The sequence below is a fragment of the Fukomys damarensis genome, unplaced genomic scaffold, assembly GCF_012274545.1.
Source record: "Fukomys damarensis isolate Sample0158 unplaced genomic scaffold, DMR_v1.0_HiC HiC_scaffold_16, whole genome shotgun sequence".
Classification (NCBI taxonomy): domain Eukaryota; kingdom Metazoa; phylum Chordata; class Mammalia; order Rodentia; family Bathyergidae; genus Fukomys; species Fukomys damarensis.
The window spans coordinates 79855125-79873631 of record NW_022900928.1 but is presented as its reverse complement, the minus strand read 5'-3'; the positions used below and the strand labels follow the sequence as shown (position 1 = coordinate 79873631).

Genomic DNA, 18507 nt, shown 5'->3' with positions numbered 1-18507 from the left:
TGCATAAGATTCTAATAAGATTACTGACATTTAGAAATGGGAGGAAAGGAGCTAAAGGTGTAGGGAAGGTGTGATACGTAGGGGAAGAACAAAAAGGGAAAAGAAAAAAATGTGAGAGAATGAAAAGATGAAAATAAAGTGTTTGTAGATGGGGAGGGGAGGAGGGGGAGAAGGGAGGGCAGAGGTAAGGGGAAAAAAATGAGAATCAAGACTTGCCATGTAAAGGTACATGATCCCAACAATGAATGTAACTGTACTGTATCCCTAAATGTACCAATAAACTCAATTAAAAAAAAAAAAAATTTCCAAACAAAAATCTAGGAGATTAAAAAATTCTACTGAAAGTATGGGCAACAGAATCAACCAATGTGAGGACCAGAGTGTAAGACCTAAGAGATAGTGCAGTAGTGGTGATGAAGTAGTAAGAGACACCTTTAAAACGAGAGAAGATGAAAAGTCAATCCAGCTGCTCCCAGATGATGCAAAGAAGACTAATTTAACATTAATGGAAAAATGAAAAATTAGAAGACAGCACAAAGACTGAGTATTAAAATCCTACTTACAGAAGTAATAGAAAACCTTCCATACATGAAAAAAGAATTTAGCATACAGATAAATGAGTCCTAAAGAATTCCAAATGACCACAATCAGAAAAGAATCATTTCAAGACACATTGTAGTCAAGGTTCCAGAAAGAGATGATCAAGCTAATAATGCCAAAAGCCCAACAGAATGAAAAGACCACCAGGCAGGGCTATTTTAAAAATGGAAAGACAGCACTTATTTCTGGAAAAGCAGAACCAATATTGTCAAAATTGCTATACTTGCAAAACTGTTATACAGATTTAATGTATACTGAATCAAAATTTCAATTTCACTCCACAAACAACTAAAGAAAACAATCCTAAAAATTATATGAAATCAGAAGAGATCTAGAATGCTAAAAGCAATTATGGGCAACTGGGGCAAGGCAGGAGGTATGACATTCCTAGAGTTCAAGTTATACTACAAAACTACAGTGATTTAAAAAAAACAGGATGGTATTGTTAAAAACAAAACAAAAAAATAGACTTTTGGACCAATGGAACTACATACAGGATGCAGAAACAATTCCAGGCACACTCAGCCACCCTGTATTTGAGAAATAAGCCAAATATCTTCACTGAAGGTGATAAATGGTGCTTCTTTAACAAATGGTGCTGGGAGACCTGGCTATCCATATACCAAAGATTGAACCTAGACCCATATCTCTCACCATGTGCTAAACCAAAATAAAAATGGATTAAATATCTAAATATTAAAACAGAAACACATAATCTCCTGGAAGATGAGTTAGGAAAAACTCTGGAAGACTTGCATAGGCAAAGACTTTCTGAATAGAAACCCAGTTGAACAATAATACCAAGAATCAACAAATGGGATCATATGAAATTTAAAAATCTTCTACACAGCAAAGGAAACCACTAACACAGTGAAGAGATAACCTACAGAATGAAAAAAAAAAGCCAATTATTTATATAAAGTCCTCAAAAAATTATATCCCCTGAAATGAATAGACACTTCTTAAAGAAGTACAAATGGTGAATAAATGAATGAAAAAATGTTCAACATCATTGGCCATTCAAGAAATGCAAATTAAAACAACACTGAGATTCCATCTCACTCTAGAAAAAATGGCTATTATCAACATATCAACCAATAGAACATGCTGGTGGGACTGTGGGGGTGGGAGGTCAGGGGACCTTCACTGTTGGTTGGGAGTGTAAGCTGGTATAGCCCCTATGGAAATCAGTATGAAGATTTCTCAAAGAACTAAAACTAGAAATTCCATTTGACCCAGCTATTATCCTCCTAGGTATCTTCCTAAAGGAGTTAACGTCATCATATTACAGTGTTACTTGCATACCCATATTTACGGTTGCAAAATTTATAATAGCTAAATCTTAAAAGCAGCCTATATGTTCATGAACAGATAAATGGATGAGGAAAACATGGTATTCATATACAGTGGTGCATTACTGAGGTAAAGGAGATGCATTTGAGGCATTTCTAGGTAAATTTAGAGAGCATAATGTTAAGTGAAATAAATCAGATTAAATACCATATTGCTTCTTTTATATGCAAAATCCAAAATAAATAAATAATAGAAAAATGAAAGATAATTAGAAAGTAGGGAGATACTTTTCAAATTGAAAGGGGAACAAGAAAAGCGGGAGGGAAGGATGGGAAAGGAGATCTAAAAAGGAGTTGAAAAAATGGAAAAAAATCGTTTTTCAAATGGAAAGAGTAAGAAGAGCTGGAGGGAGCAAGGAAGGATGGAAGGTACAGGAAAAAAACAAAGAATTAAGATGTGTTATATACATGTGCAAATTCCCCATGATAAATTTAGTCATTAGGTACTGCTAACATTTACTTAAAAATGAAAAAATAGAAAATTTTTAAAAAATTACCATATAATTCTGAATAAATTCAAGACAATGCACAAAGGTACAGAAAGACACTTATGAAAGAGCACTTCCAGAACAGCTTCAGGAAGTGGCAAGAATGATGGGATAGGAGTATTCAAAGTGAGGGAAAGTATTTTGAGATTAATGGCAATGTCTTTTATTGCAATATTTTTTCACTTTTCCTTTAAATATTCACCATATGTTTTGATCACATCTTGTGTAGCATGCGATAAAATGGATAGACTAGGAGTAGAATAGAATAAAAGGAATAGAATGGAGTAGAATAGAATGTTTTGCACATAGCAAATAAGTGCTTCCCTCCATATGTATTGGTGTGCGTGCACAGGTGTGCATATGAATACTTTTGTGTGTACTTACAAATACAGTAAATATGTTTATTTTTATGGAATTACAAACTGTGAATCATTGCTAAAGATAAACAAGCCAGGTAGACTGGCGAATATTGTACTTCTGGTACTTGTTACTTATGTAACTTGGTACAAATGCCTGGCATCTAGGGATCAGTTTCCTTTCTTGTCTGTAAAATGGGAGACTTACTTCCTGTTTCTAGGACTATAATACGAGTATACTTAAATTAAATAAATGCTAGCAGTGCATACTTGGAATAAAAGATTCTCAAGAAAAACTTTTTTATCTTATCTTTTTTCTAATCTTAGCTTTTGTCCTCTTGGTTAACACATAAACTGCTTAATTAATTATTGTGATATTCTCTGCCTTAAAAAGACATTGGTATATGTCAGATTTTCTCTAGCAGAAATTGGGCTCCTTAAGAGAAAGAGATGAGAATCATTTATTCACTCAGTGAATATTTCCTGAACTACTTTTATAGTCAGCCACTGTTCTGTGAAGTGGAAATAAACAATAAATAACTGTGACACTCATGAACCACACATTCCAGATGAGGAAACCAAATAAAAACCAAATAAGCCATGAGGCAATAGCTAAAGTGTTAAGGGAAACATTAAAATAGGGTGTGACATGGAAATGTTGAGGAGACCTGCTGTTTATATAGGTGGCTAAGAGAAGGTTTCACTCCAATGAAATTACATATAAAAGTATTCCATGAAAACATAAGCATGTAATTACTTAGCTAAAAAATAAAGTGAATAAAAGCAGAAAAAACGTTTGGGTTCTTTATTATTCTTTCAGTGGTCTGCAAAGTGAAGATCAGGCTTTTGTAGGAAGCAGGTTTAAAGGAAGGTAAGTTGAAAGAGGACCCAGAATCCAGAACAGCCAATGATTATCAGATGTTTGTCATCTTATCTCTGGTATGCTATTTCATGCTAATTGCCAGCATAGACATGTCTCTGGAGGCTGCATTTTTAGTGGTCAAAGGACCTGTCAGGGTTGTTTCAACTTTGAAGCAGTTTCCAATAGACCAGATGGGGTTCTTTGGAAAATAGTCCAGGTTTCCTGAGAGATATTTCTAATTCAAAGAAAAAGCAGACCAATAGAGATTCTGAGTAGCTCAGTCCAAAACAGGGTCAGATTTCAAAGGTCTCCTATTCAGAGGAGAAATGACTATGAATACAGATTGATGTATTCTGTGTTTACGAGGGGCTTACTGGGTACTTTGGGGCTACCTAGAGAGAAGAGTGGTGAAGGAACTAAGATTGATCAAGTACACGTGCCCTTATTCATGGTGGGGTTATGTCCTAACAAATCTATCCTATGCTGAAAATAACACCAGTCGCACATACATTTAATACCCCTACCAAACACTATAACTGCATCTTGCCTCATCCCAAATGTGCTCAGAATTCCTCCTGCAGCCTGAAGTTGGGCAAAATCTTTTAACATGAATCCTACTTTAAAATGAAGTGTTGGATATCTAATTTATTAAATACTGTACTTACAGTAAAACAGAATAGTTGTAGGGTGCACTTTTACACCACTGTAAAGTAGAAAAATCATGATCGAGCTGTCATAAATCAGGTACTCTATATTTATTGTATGTTGCATCATCCTGATGACTGTTATGGAGCCTATTCCCATCCTTACAACAATAATATATGGGAGATACTTATAAAAATGATGGCTCATTTTTCACCATCCTTCTTGGGCAATACTTCCCAACTGACATTTAGCAAAGTCTTGCAACTACATGTAACTGTGCGACTGAACTCCAATGGACTAGAGGTAATACACATACACACTACCTCAAAAGTCAGCCCTTTCAAGACTCCGTGTGCTGCTTTCTCTTCCCCCATGAAGATGTTGTTCATGTTCACCGTGGAAGCCATATGATGAAAGTAGAAAATCATCCTGGAAGCACTGTTCTTGGATGAATGCATGAGAAAGCTTCGTACCACCAGTAACCAAGAGCATCACAGTGAAATGTACATGGTGAGAGATGAAAAGCTCCTATTAATCCTCAAAGATGTGGGAATTTGTTTGTTTTGAAAACTAGTAATCTATACTTAAATTGGTACCCAGAGTAGGGATCTGACATATTTAAAACAACAACATGTTAATGGCTTTAACTTGGTTAAGGAGTATCAATGAATCAGACAAAACTAGACAGAAGTCTGGATACTTCGGTTGTGAAATAGTGATGCATTTGGCAAAACTGTCACTTGTGATAACTTCTAAAGTAAACTAAGTATCTCCCAATCTTGTAGCTCTAAAAGAAATAAACAGGAGCTAAAGTCTTCCTGCATATTGATTACTCCTCTCTGTTTACACTAATAATTACAAGAAAAAAATGAGGTCAGGCACAAAGTTCTAAGTTTCAAGGAAACGAGGTGGGGGAGGAGAGTAGAGGAGAAGAGAGGGTCAATTCTGGAAATCTGAGGCTCCAAGGTTTGGAAAAACCATTGAGTCTTGATATCAAATACAGTGGTACCTCAGTAGTACTCTTTAATTGGTTCCAGGACTACAACAAATACCAAAACATGACAAGTACTAAGCAAATTGCTTTGGCTGGAAGGGGTAGCAAGTCATAAGGCAATCAATCAACAAGGGCAAGTTCTAGCTTTTGTGTCAAATACCAAACAAATAATGAGTAACAGAACAAAATTTTTGCATCAAAATGCATTGAGCACCAGATTTGATGAGTTTCAAAATAGTGAAGTACCAAGGTATAAATAACTGCATGTGGAGGAAGACACAAAATACTTCTAAGCAGCAAAAGCTCATTAATGCTTTTCATTTGGACAAAGGCTCACCTTCGGGGCTATTATTAAAACAGAGCCATTACTTTCTTCACCATGGTTCTTCTATTGGATGGTCTCAATGTAGCCACATCAATGAAGTTATGAGAGCCCCAAAAGAGAGAAATAACATTGGCTTAAGAGACTTGGTCTTGATAGCAAGGGGATCAGGGATGGCGGAGATGGGAGACAGGGCAGGTGAAGTGGAAGTAAAAAAGATCAAGATGCAATATGAATATGTACCAATACCCCAGGATGATTAAATTTAATGTGTATGGCAAACCTATACCAATACAATATTTAGGGAGTTATATCTAGTTGTCTTTGATATTTCGTATATGATAAAGGATCTCCCTGAAAACAAATAGAGCAAATTCTTATGCTACTGTTGAAGGAATTAAGTAGCCAAAGAAAGGGTCATTCTACTTTAAAAGAGCCTTGACTGTATAATAATGGCCAAACACCTCAGCATGCACTAGTACAAGACAGGCTGCTTATGTCCTTCAGTCCACAAGGAGGGTCTGCCCAATGATAATTACATCAGATGTGGTCATGGAAGGTACTGAATGGGAGAAACCAGCCAGTGGACGAAGCCAGGGCATGCCAGAGAGAAAAAAAAAGAAATTTCCTCCCAAGGAACAGAATCATGCAGACAAGGAAATTCTTAAACTGGTGGGATTAAAAATACCATGACAGAGCCAGGCGTGGTGGTGCACGCCTGTAATCCCAGCACTTGGGAGGCTGAGGCAGGAGGATCAAGAGACCAGCCTGGGCTACATAGTGAGTTCTAGGTCAATCTCAACTACATAGAAAGAACCTGTCTCAAAAAAACAATAAATAAATAAATAAAATGTCATCACAACCAGGTACCAGTAACTGCTTTATATCCCTGGTTCATTTCTTTTCCTAAGTAAATAGTTTATCATGAGAATCATGTACTGATACTCACGTAACATGAATTAGAAATAAAAACTGGCATTTTTATCTACTGGCCACTTTGCCATAAAAATCCACAGTTAGTTCAGAAAAGAAAAAAAAAAGAGAGAGTCAAAACAACCAAATGATCTTGGGCCTTAAACTGGAGGCAACCATTGGACTAAACCAAGCTATCTGGCTTGGAGTTATGTGTTGTATATATGTGAGGAAGGACGCACATGTCCAATGTAGGGATGATTGCTAGCTATACATCCAGATCCATGCTGTTTCTTCTTGGCATCATGCTAGAGTCCTCTTCCCAGTCTCTGCATTGAGTGTGATTGTTGTTTAGCCTAAAGAATGTGAGAAAAAGTGATATGAGTCTTCATGAGCTTCTGCTGTGCTCTTCCGTATTCCTCTCTCTGTCTTTGGCTGGAGCCTGGTGCCCAGAGAATCTCAGATCCCATGTGTCCAGGAAGGCGGAGCCTCTGAGTGGATCACTGAGTCCCTGAGGGACCACGTGGAAGAGAACGTCTCTCTTTGCCAAAAATCAGAAACACGTACTTTTAGACTGCTAAATGAGATGTAACCACACATTTACTTGACTCAGAGAATTTTGTTTTTCTCACTGAAAATGAATGTTATATGTTCCCTTTTACAGATGCAACATAAATACTTGGAGAGAGCATGATTTACATAATCTAGAGAGATTACCAGTGAACAATGTTGGGCTCAAACCTATAACCGCCAACTCCACCATCTCCTTTCACTGTACCACACTCTTTTAGAATCAAAGTTTCCGTATCACTCACTGAAAAACATGTCTTTTGGGTCAAGAAAAATCTACTAATCTTTTCCTACCTTCAGATATTTGGTCAATTTTCTTTCACCCCTGTTTTAATTCATGGACTGTCTCTCATGTAGCATGACTGAAAAAATATTTTTCTTCAAATATCTAAGGAAACACACAGGACTCAGGGTAAAGAAAGCAAATCTGAGTGTGCCCTGCTGGCTGGGCAAGGACACCCTTCCCCCAACTGCTGATTCCACAGGGATTCTGTAGGTAAATGAACATCATAAGCCATTTGATCCTGAAAGTTTTTCTGCAGAAAGGCAAGATCAGGTCCTTTCTTTGTGTTAAATCTTGCCTTGATTAAATTGGCTTTTTTTCTTAGTGAGTTTCCAAAGTGCTGAGTTACTAACAAGAAAAGGTTTTAATAAGGTCCTAGATTTTAAAGCCATAGGCAACACAGCCTGGGTCCTTTATGATGTGTAATGAATAAAAGAACCAAAATCAAAAATCACCTATCTAAGAATTATAATAATTTCTCCCTTATTCCTCCCACCCTTCCTTTCATTGTGTATGTTCCCAAAGTAGCTTGCTGTAAAGCACACATATTCTAGAAGCAGAAATTCTGCTCTCCAGAGGAGATGGCCTGGCTGGAAGGCCCTGCTCCGCCAGATGCCCTTGCCATTTGAGCTAAGTCTGATCTGGTGCTCATCTCTTTGCCCACACTCCCCTGACTTCCAGCCTGCAACAGGGCTCCATTCCACTCTGGCTCTAGCTTTTGTTCTCTTCCCTTCTTTTCCTTTACCCTCCCTGTGCTTTGCCTTGAATATTTTAACAAAGAAACAACATGCCAGGGAGGATGGCAAACTCTTTTCCAATCAGGGGAAGTTCCAGCTCACGAAACAGACAGAAGCCTTCCCTTAACATGGAGATCATGTGAGAGGCCACAGTCACCACCACCCTCCATAAGTCTGGCACAGACTTCTTTCCCTTTTGGGTGAATGGGTGGTTGGGGGTCTAATTTCAAACTGAAGTGTGGGGTGGATTTTTTTTTCTTTGTTTGTTTGTTTTGCTTTTGTTTTTGTTTTGTTTTTTCCCTCTGTCCTTTGTAGGGTCCTGGAGCATATGTCAGGTGATCTGAATTGAATTAAAACAATATTCAAATCCTATTCTAGCACAGAAATTTTGGATATTCCAACCACGGGAAAATATATAAGATGATGTATGTCCCCTCTGGTCCTCTCTTCCCACAGCCACATAGAGGAGGTGGCTGAGGCCATAGCATAAAGCAGAATGTTTCCGTAATTGCTTTATTTTAATTGTGAGACTGCTTCTCACCAGTGAATCACCCATCAGTTAAGGAAGAGGTACCTGGAGAGATGCACTGAGACCACGCCAGTTCATGATTGGAGAGGGGGAAAGAGAGATGACCACAGGGGACAGCGAGCTGCCACACAGCTAGCCAGATATTACAAGGTCTCAGGTACAAAGCCATGTTGAAGGCTTTTAGCTGGGAAACTAGGTACTCTGAACACAGTATCAAAGCTCTTCAGGAGAGGAGTGCTCCTCCCCTGCCCACATCAGGTAGATTTCTGCAATTCAGAGTTAAAAAGAAAAAAGAGAGGATATTACTAAATTACCCGACTTGTTCAGGATTTGTCCACCTTACTCTTAAGACTAAACTCATGTTTAACGAATACCTACTATATGTCAAATTTCATCTCCTTCCCTATGTCAAAGCAAATAAATCCCAATAAGGATTAGTAGTTATAATAGGATTAAGTTATTCAGATTTATTATAAATACACACAAATACACACACACACACAAACACCTCGCAAACTGCAGAACCATTAAATTAGCTTGAAGTCATGGGAGGAAAGTAGGGTTTCAAAACAACATACTTGCTACAAATGATGGAGAATCTGATTTGAGCCTTTAGCATATAGATGAGCAGGGATTATTCACAAATTTACACTTGCTCTTTTTTGCCCTTATATCCCACGACTATTTGTTTTTTGTTTTTTTTTTCAAATTACTAACTCTGGATTGTGTTTATCTGTTTATCTTTACATCTACCAGCAGACTGAGTATCTTAATGGCCCACCAAAACTTTTCTGTTAATACTTCCAGAGCTCAGCTCAGGTTTTGGTACACTATATGTATTCAATAAATGCTTTCAACTGAAAGAATACATAAATCTGTGTGGTCAACCCTCACTTGGTTTTAAAAATGCAGTGAAAACTCACTCTAGCTCTATATAGAAAATTATTAAATTTTGGTAATTATCCATTCATTTTTAAATTTCATAAGTAAGCCATCATAAAATTATCTGGGGAATTTAAATAGATCATTTGAGAGAATTCAGACAGATTTTTTTTTTGTCTGGAAAGTTTTCGTTTGCAGTTCAGCATTTGGCAAACAGACACTGGTTATATTTAGCAGGGTCAAGGCAATAATAACAAGCAAGATGAGTCTACTCACCAATAAGATTCAAAAACTTTGAGATGCTATGGGGAGATAACAAATTGGCCTTATTCTAAATATACCATACATAACTTTGCTGAACATTTACCTACTTTTTCATGACTGGTTAGCAATCTAGAACGAAATGACCAATCCCTGTTTCATGAACAGAAGTGTATGAAATCAAATATTTAATAATACCTTGATTTTCTTTTGACATCCATTTACTACAATGCCTGTTATTCATTTCTTTTTAAAACTATAATCTGTGTAGTTTCAAATCAGCAAGAAATTGTCACACATCTAAAGGAAGTGATTTAAACAGGATTCAGTTTACCCAGCAGCAATAATGCTATGAAGCTACCTTTGTGATGTCCCATCACCCCTCCCAATCTATATTAATTAATATGTGTGAGAAACAGTGAGTTCCTTGTAGACAGTGACCCTACATATTCACAAAGGGCTATTATCATTAATTGCCATTTAGTAATTAAATGCCACAAATTTCATCTTCATAGATGTATACTTGTGAATACTAAAGCCGCAGTACTGGAGTTTACAGTGTTGTCAAATGTGGATGTCAAATGTCTTTCAATGTCAGGTCCTTTTCTGGGGAGAGAGAACTATGTGTTAATGCTGCTTCTGGGCAATATTGAGTTAATGATGAAACAAGTGATTCTCAAACAGCTTCACACGATAACACCTTATTGGATTAAGAGACAATGAATTAATGGTCACAAAGAGTCTGGCTGATCATATCTTAATTAAGCTTGGGTAGTCAAGAGCCCTCTGTAACTCTCTTTAATTATATCTCCACACCTCACAGGAGCAGTACTTCAACTTGGCCTGAGGTTTGACCAATTTTGAAATGTCAACATTGCAAAACACCTTAAATCATTATAGACAGTTCTAAATATAAACTATTTTCCTTAAACTCTAAAAAACTACTGTGTCCATTATCAATAATGCCATGACACACTTCTTTTGGCTTAAATTCTTAATTTAAGATCTAAAAATCTGACAGCTTTACTCTCTCCCATTCAACCAGAAGATAGACTACCAAAGCACTCAGAAAGCAGACCAAGGTGAGGTAGGGAGAATTACACCCCGATTTGATGAGGTAACCTTGACTTTCTGTGTTTTAGTGCACAGCATTGGTAAACACAGCACAATTGCTTTTCTGTTCATAGATGTGAAAATATTAAGGACAATATATTTGAAAGGCCCCTCAGCTTCTGATTCAAGAGTTTTACATCGTTTATAGTGTGGCCTATAACATTTTTTGTATTCTTATGAGGGTATTTGAACAGAACCCAGAGATTTGTGCTTCCTAAACTGCATTCCAGGGGACTTGTTAGATACAGCACATTAATAGTTATTTCTGTTGAAAGGTTCCTGGTCAGGTACACTCAAGCATACAGGTGAAAAACTGGGTCAAACAAGTTAGTCATTTCAAAACAGAGAAATTGCTCCCTGCCCTCAATATGCTAATGTACAGTGCAATGCTCCAAACTGTGGATTATATAAGCAGCATTCAACAACCTTATTAAACTAAGGAGACATTTCTGTAACATATGCATCATCCTAGTTTGAAAACTAGGGTTCCATAGCTATTTTACAGAGCCCTAGATTTCTGCTATGGGGACCTTAACGAAAGACACTGTAACTATCTGAGTGACTTTTTTTTTCTCTTTAGCTAATGTTTTATTTTTCTCCATGAATTATTTGGGCTGTTCTTGTTTATCAGGGGCCAGATGAAGAGTTACTATACTATACTGTTCATACCACCCTAAGAATGGAGATTAGTTTCCTTGTTTGTTTGTTTTTCCATTAAAGCAATTCACACTGCTATGGGTTATAAATACTCCTACTTGACTTCTTCACTGACCATAAGGTCCTTATAGTATGTAGTGCCAAGAAGAAAAAAGCCATCCTCCTTCTGACTACAATTTTAACCCTTACCAGGTATATTTACGTAAGCCTTCAGCCATGCTATTCAAGTGCAATGTTAAAATGGCTATACAGGACCAGAAGTAAGTTAGTCAATGAGATGGCAAGACCTTAAAAGTCAATCCCCCCTTTTTCCTTTAAGGGACAGAAGCAATTGCTCACAAAATCTGCAACTCCTGTTGCTTCAAGCTGCAAATGTGGTGTGCACCTGAGCATTTGGCAGAGCCTAGCCGAAGGACAGTTACGATGTACACGGCCATTTGGCACATGTAGGACAGCTCTTGCATGTCACATACCAGCTCATTGTGCTCACAATAGGAAGAGCAGATGCTCTTGGGAAATTTGGCAGTAGGGCACATGGAGAGACAAAGCACAGAACGAAAGCCATAAGAAATGAAACCGTTAAGCTTAATCATTTTTATTTTTATAGGTGTTTGGGGAGGTCATTCCAGTAAAAATGCAGCAAACTATTCTACCATTCCATAACTCTATCAAACAGCAGTGGTGAGTAGGGTGTCAGAGCAACCCATGCCATTCTGTGGGATGAGTTCCCAAGCCTCGGTGTATGACAGCCAAATAAATTTGATTCCCAATAAGCATGTATGCATAGCAAGCTTCCAGTGGGTGGTGCTGACATTTATCTTGAGCATCTAGGAGTGGTGGGGCTGGTCACCCCTGTGCTCGTGAGTGAAAGTAAATGTCAGGAAAGATTAGTGGTCGTGCTCTACCCACACGTGGATTTTTCATTCTCTGTGTATTCCTCATGCTGTTCTTCATTTAGGTAACAGTTGGGAGAAATTAAATGTACCTGTGCTCTCGAGGGAGCAGAATTATGGAAATGTGCACCATGTTCTCACTTGGGACTATCACTGGGACTATTTTCAATGCAAAATATTATTCACTGGCTTGTTTTCATCTGCAAATCAGAAACAGGAGCATGAGAGCATGTCTTTGCCCTATGGATTGTGGAACTCTAGAGAGCATATTGGACTTCATTATTTATATTATTAATTGAGTACATACATTTGTGAATACGGTTACTACTAAACTGAAAGGTGAGGGACCTGACTCTGAAACATGAATCTAAACTATCTGTGTTAACCAGTGCACCCATCTCCTTTAGGTTAAAGAAAAGATAACAGAAAAAAAGAAAGGAAGAATGAAAGTGCCCATGAATACATTATACAATTCCTTAGAGTAGAAAACGTGAAAAGAACACTGAATATCCATCAAATGCAAAAGACAATTTAGAGGTAAGAGTTTCATGACACCAGTCCTGTAGACCAGATTGCCTCTAACCTCGCCAACTGGGAGGCCACTAAAACGTGGACAGGGATAACCAGAAGAACTCATCTCCTGGGTTGGGGCATAGCTCAGTAGTACAGCACTTGCCTAGCATGAGTTCAGCCCTGTGTTCCATCTCCAGCACTAGACAACAAAGACTCATCTCAGGCACTTGCTCCTGCTCAGGGCTGAATCCTCAGATCATCCTTTCTCATCACATCCATTTTATCCAATTAAAAATATTGAACCTAAGCTAAACCACATTTAAGATTTTCCAAAATAAAATACAGACAGAAAATATCAATCAAATTGAACCTATCACACATTTAACATGCATTCAAAGATGCATAATTCAGTACTGAAGAGTAACAAAGCCCCAGGAAACCTGGCTCAGGTCTCATGGAGGACACTTGTCTTTAGGTATTAGAGGGCCCTGACTTGCTGATGAGTCAGTCACACAGGCTCCCAGGCAACTCTTCCCATCTCTGATCTTGCAAAAGCCCATCCCAAAACTCTCCAAAGTAAATACTAGTGAATTCTGGGACAAACATTTTCCCCTTCCTAATGACTATAGAGACTTGAAATTCTAGCCCACAAATCCACTCCTCTCCCCACCCTTTTCCTCTCATGTGGAAAAACAGTAAGCTGAGGACTCTCAAATACAATGCATACCCTCCTTCTCAAGGAGAAAACTGTTAAAAAACATTCATGCTGACTCAGGCTGAACCAGCAAAAGAACCAATACAGGATTCAGTCGGGTGGTAATCTCAACAGCCTTGGTAGATTTATTCATGTAAAAGACTGAGTATTTAAATTTTTTTTGTTTTAAATTTTCTGAACTTCTTTGCACACTGTAAACCTAGGAGCCTAGACACTTACCTTAAGAAACTCAGATACTTACTTTGGTCTGGCCTATTACCCTAGAATTCAGATTTTGGTTTTTTTTTCTCTTTTGGTACTGGGGATTGAACTTGGGTCCCTGTGTTTGCAAGGCAGGCAGCAGAACCACTGAGCTAAATCCCCAGCCCTTACCCTAAAATTCAAAACATAAAAAGAAAGCAGAAAATGAGCAGAGAGACCAGGAAGCTATATTATGGGAATGTTTCCTAAAGGCACTAGAAGGAACACATTGCTTTGCTGAAAGAGCATCCAGAAGGAGCAAACAACAACCTGTCAAGGTAGGGAAAATCCTTAAGATGTTTGCAAACTAAAAGAAATGGAGGCTGAAAGAAGGGCACTATAGAAGCAACATAGAACATTTATGATATGCTACACAGACTTTTTAAAGTTTAGTCGACTCAATATTATGATTTTTTTCCCTATCTAATTTGAAATTTTGTAAGATAGATTACAAAATCATTAGTACTTAAGATTATGGAGCATTAAGAATCTGCCAGGCTTTCATACATGTTATTTCACTGAATTTTCACAGTAATTCATTGTCAAAAATATAATATTTTCAGGTTAAAAGACTAAGTAGAAGAGTGTGTTAATGACTTCCCAAGGACATGTTCTTTTTTTAATTCACTTTATGATTTTTAATGAATGAAAATATGAATAACAATTTTCTCTTCTTGTATGTTATACTTTTCTAATTTTTAAGTTGTAAATAACATTGCATAACCATACTTATAGCTAACAGTAAGAATTCCACGTTATATTTTCTCATTGAGTTTAATGATACATTTTAGGTATACAATACAGTTAAATACATCATTGGGATCTTGTACCTTTACATGATGTATATTGGTTCTTATTTTTTCCCCATTCCCCTGCACTCCCTTCACCCCCTCTACTCTTCCCTATTTACAATGACTTTGTTTCAGTTTTTTCCTTTATTCGTATTTTTTCTTTTCCCTTCTTTCCTTTCCCCTACCCTTCCCACTTCCCCTACTACTTTAGACCCTTTCTTCCTATTTCACATTATCAATTATACATTTTGATCCTTATTTACACTTTTAGTTTTTCACAGGAAAAAAACTATTCAGTATTTATATGTGTGTTCTATTTATTTCACTTAAGAGCAGAGACCATGTTCTTTTTAAGTGACATGATCAAAATGTGAACACCCTCTGAGACCCAAGGGTCCACACTCACATTACTTAATCTCTTATCACATTTATCACTATATATATATATATATATATATATACATATCTTTGTGCACCTCTCAAATATAGTGCCCTTCTCATGATATAAACAAATAATATGAGAATAAAGAGTCGTGAGTTCACATTTAAGGTACCAACATGTACAGAGACCAATGCTCAAATTTCCTATAGGACAACTATGCAGGAACATTAAGCAAGATGAGAAAGTATTCTTGTCCTAAAAATCACTAAGGAATAATATATTTAGGGTAATAAGACATCACACACAATTTTATTACATACCATTCACTCATCCATTTATTCATCCATTTAAATACATGGTAAACATCTACCCCACACCAGTCACCTCTATGAACAAAGCAAAACCTAAAAGAATAGGGCATACCCACATGCAGCTAGTGATGTCTTTAGTAAGGAACAATGGAAAGTGAATGCTTCCCAGCGGTGGAGCCACTGAGCTAAACCCCCAGCGAGGAGTCTTCCTTGGATGATGAGGAGCTCAGCAGATCCACATGCTGCTAAGTAAGAGCTAAGCAGGGGTCCTATATCTAGAATCCTAGGTTTGCAACTCCAAAAACCGGAAGATACAATAGCAGTTTTCTTCTCAAATTTCCCCTCTGTTTTCTAATGTAAGCGCTGGAGGAACCAAAAGGGTTACTGAACATAAGATCTGGCTTTGTCTTTTCTATTTTCATTTCATGCAATCATCCCAGGTTATTTGGTTACAGATGGAGCATGGAAAAGGGACAGCGCTGGAAGGGGAATTCTCCAGAGAACTTGGAGTCTACTCTAGTGAGTTTGGAGTTCTTCAGAGCTGCTGAAGAATGAGAGATTGTAATATTGTGTATTTTTTTAAATTCCCTAATATCTTCATTAACTGTTACTGATACCATGCCTTTCAATTTACAAAGAAGCAAAAAAAAAAAAAATTAAAAAATTCCAGTTCCTAGAATTATCTAAAAATGAAAGAGAAAAGTATGCTAAGAATACTTCTGTCCAGGGTAGTATGTGAGAATTTTAAGAAAACTATAAGAACCACATCATAGGCTGCTCTGCCAGAACAGGTGAACAGAAAAATAACACAGGCACTCAGGCAGAGACCCTGGAAAGAAATTAAGCAGAAGGCAAGAAAAATTGTTCTACCAGGTAGCAAAGCTACAGCGGTATCATAGGCTAGTACAAACCCAAAGGCAATAGGCAAGAAAGCTCAGAGAAAGAAATATGTAGATGTAGAAACACAATAAATGAAAACAGCAGCCTACAAACCAATGAGGAAAGATGAACACTTTGGCACATGATCTAGCACATTCCATGGATTTCTTTCTTCAAATCCATATGAAAATGTGCAGCTTGATTTAAAAAATGCCAAAGAAATCAATCAATAAAAGAAAAGCAAGAAAATTATTAAAGACTTCAAACTCATGAGTAAACAGAGAAATGTAAATAAATACAACAAAGAGACATCACTTTACCCACAAGAACATAGCTTTTAAGAATGGTAACCAAGACTTAGATATCACAGAGTTATTGAAGACTCATGCAGATGGACAGTCTTGTACTATACTGGGGAGGAGAGACTTGCAAAGACACATTGTAAAGCAATACAGGGGCTGGGGAATTTAGCTCAGTGGTTCCACCACCTGCTTTGCAAGCACAAGTACCCGAGTTCAATGCTTGATACCAAAAAAAAAAAAAAAAAAAAAAAAAAAAAAAAAAAAAAAAAAAAAGACAATAAAATTCAGAAAGTGGAGTCCAATTCCCCAGTAATACCACCACTGGTTACATTACCTAAGGAAATTTCACCTGGATTTATAAGGGATGTTTATCATAGAATTGTTTGGGACACTGGGGAGTTGTAAAGACAGCCCTGATAAATCAAAGAAATGGAAGAAACAAAAAACAGCAACATATTTTACAAAGATACATGTACATTGGGTCGAGGGTTTAGCTCAGTGGTTCTGGAGGCTGCCTCACAAGTGCAAGGACCTGAGTTCAATCCCTGGTACCAGAAAAAAAAAAAAATACATATACATGTAATGAGATTTATGAAATGTATCTACGTGGGAAATTGTAGAGGAAAGGATAAAGGAGTAGAATTGAAGATGAAAGGTGAAAACAAGAGAGTATCTTCAGGAATCAGGGATGCCCTTGTCAAGGATGCTGATGCTCTATGCACTGAGGAAAGTGATTACCTCAACCCTCAATCATTCTGCATCTGTAGTAAGAGCAGTAAAAATAGTGAGTAGGCTCAGGGATAGAGGAAGATGCAAGGGACAGGTATAAAAACTGCAAAGCTGCTCGTGGCCACAGAAGCTGTGAGGCTGGGGTGTTAGTGAGTCTCGTAACCTTGGACCTGCTGCTTCAGTCTGCAGGGTCCCGGAACCTCAAGGAGCAGATGTGAACCTTCAGGGAGGTATCATTTGACCCAGCTAGGGAAAGGTGACATCTCCTGAAGAGGATTTGTGACACTGGGCTTGACCTGTGAACGAAGACTGGGACTACAAACCAAGAAGTACCATTAGAGTTACAGTATACTCAGTGCAGAAGTGGTGAGGCTCAAAAGAAATGAACTGTGCACCACAAGCTCACTGAGAGATGGGACACAGAAGCCAGACAAGGAACACAGTTAATGTCACAGCCAGGATATCTGAGTTCAGCTGAGCACAGGGAAGAAGAGCTATGATGAGTGGCTTTTACTCTTGACCTGTATGAAGACAATTACAATTCAGTCATGACAAGGTGTGGACAAAGTTTGTAACTGCATTATTTTCATTACCTTTTTATATGAGCTATCTTTCTTTCCTTACACATAGAAAGAAGAGAATGTAGAGCAGATTGCCTTGGGGTTAGAGCAAAATTTCAGCTGAGGGAATAGTTTGTCATTTTCAAAATGTGTACAGTGTCTACTTTGTGTAATATTCAAAATTAGACATAATACAACTTCAAAGAGCTAGATCTCTCCAGTGTCTAAACTGCCTCCATTCACATCATGTGCTACTAAACCCCAAACCATGAGTTCCTGACATCCACTTTGAGGCTCCATTCCATAGAAAAGGGCATGGAGGTCAGGCACACTTCACCTCCCTTCAATCAGCTCCAAAGACAACAGATTAAAGGACCTGCTCTCCAGAGTTGCTAGATAAGCAGCAAACATCAAGAAGACGTGATTTTGAGGAAAATCACAGAATTACAAAAAAAAACATGAGTAAGCACAAGTAACTCACACAGAGGAGAGCCAGAAGACCAGTGTACATCTGATAATAGGAAAACAAAACACCGTGACAGAGGGCCAGGGATTTAGCTTAGTGGCACTGCATCTGTCTTGAAGGCACAAGGTCCTGAGTTTGATCCTAGTACCAAAAAATAAGTAAA

General features: G+C 37.7%; 1 protein-coding gene and 1 long non-coding RNA gene across 4 annotated transcripts in view; one reads left to right on the top strand and one right to left on the bottom strand.

The window, feature by feature from the left end:
* Window positions 1-18507, bottom strand: part of Ntm (neurotrimin) — a 953915-nt gene that overhangs the window by 341752 nt on the left and 593656 nt on the right. The window lies entirely within an intron of this gene.
* LOC104874831 overlaps window positions 1-18507 on the top strand; it is a 64136-nt gene that overhangs the window by 17779 nt on the left and 27850 nt on the right. The window contains exon 3 of the long non-coding RNA XR_783888.1: window positions 15864-15927. This is a non-coding gene — a long non-coding RNA (uncharacterized LOC104874831). The remainder of the gene's footprint in view (window positions 1-15863; window positions 15928-18507) is intronic.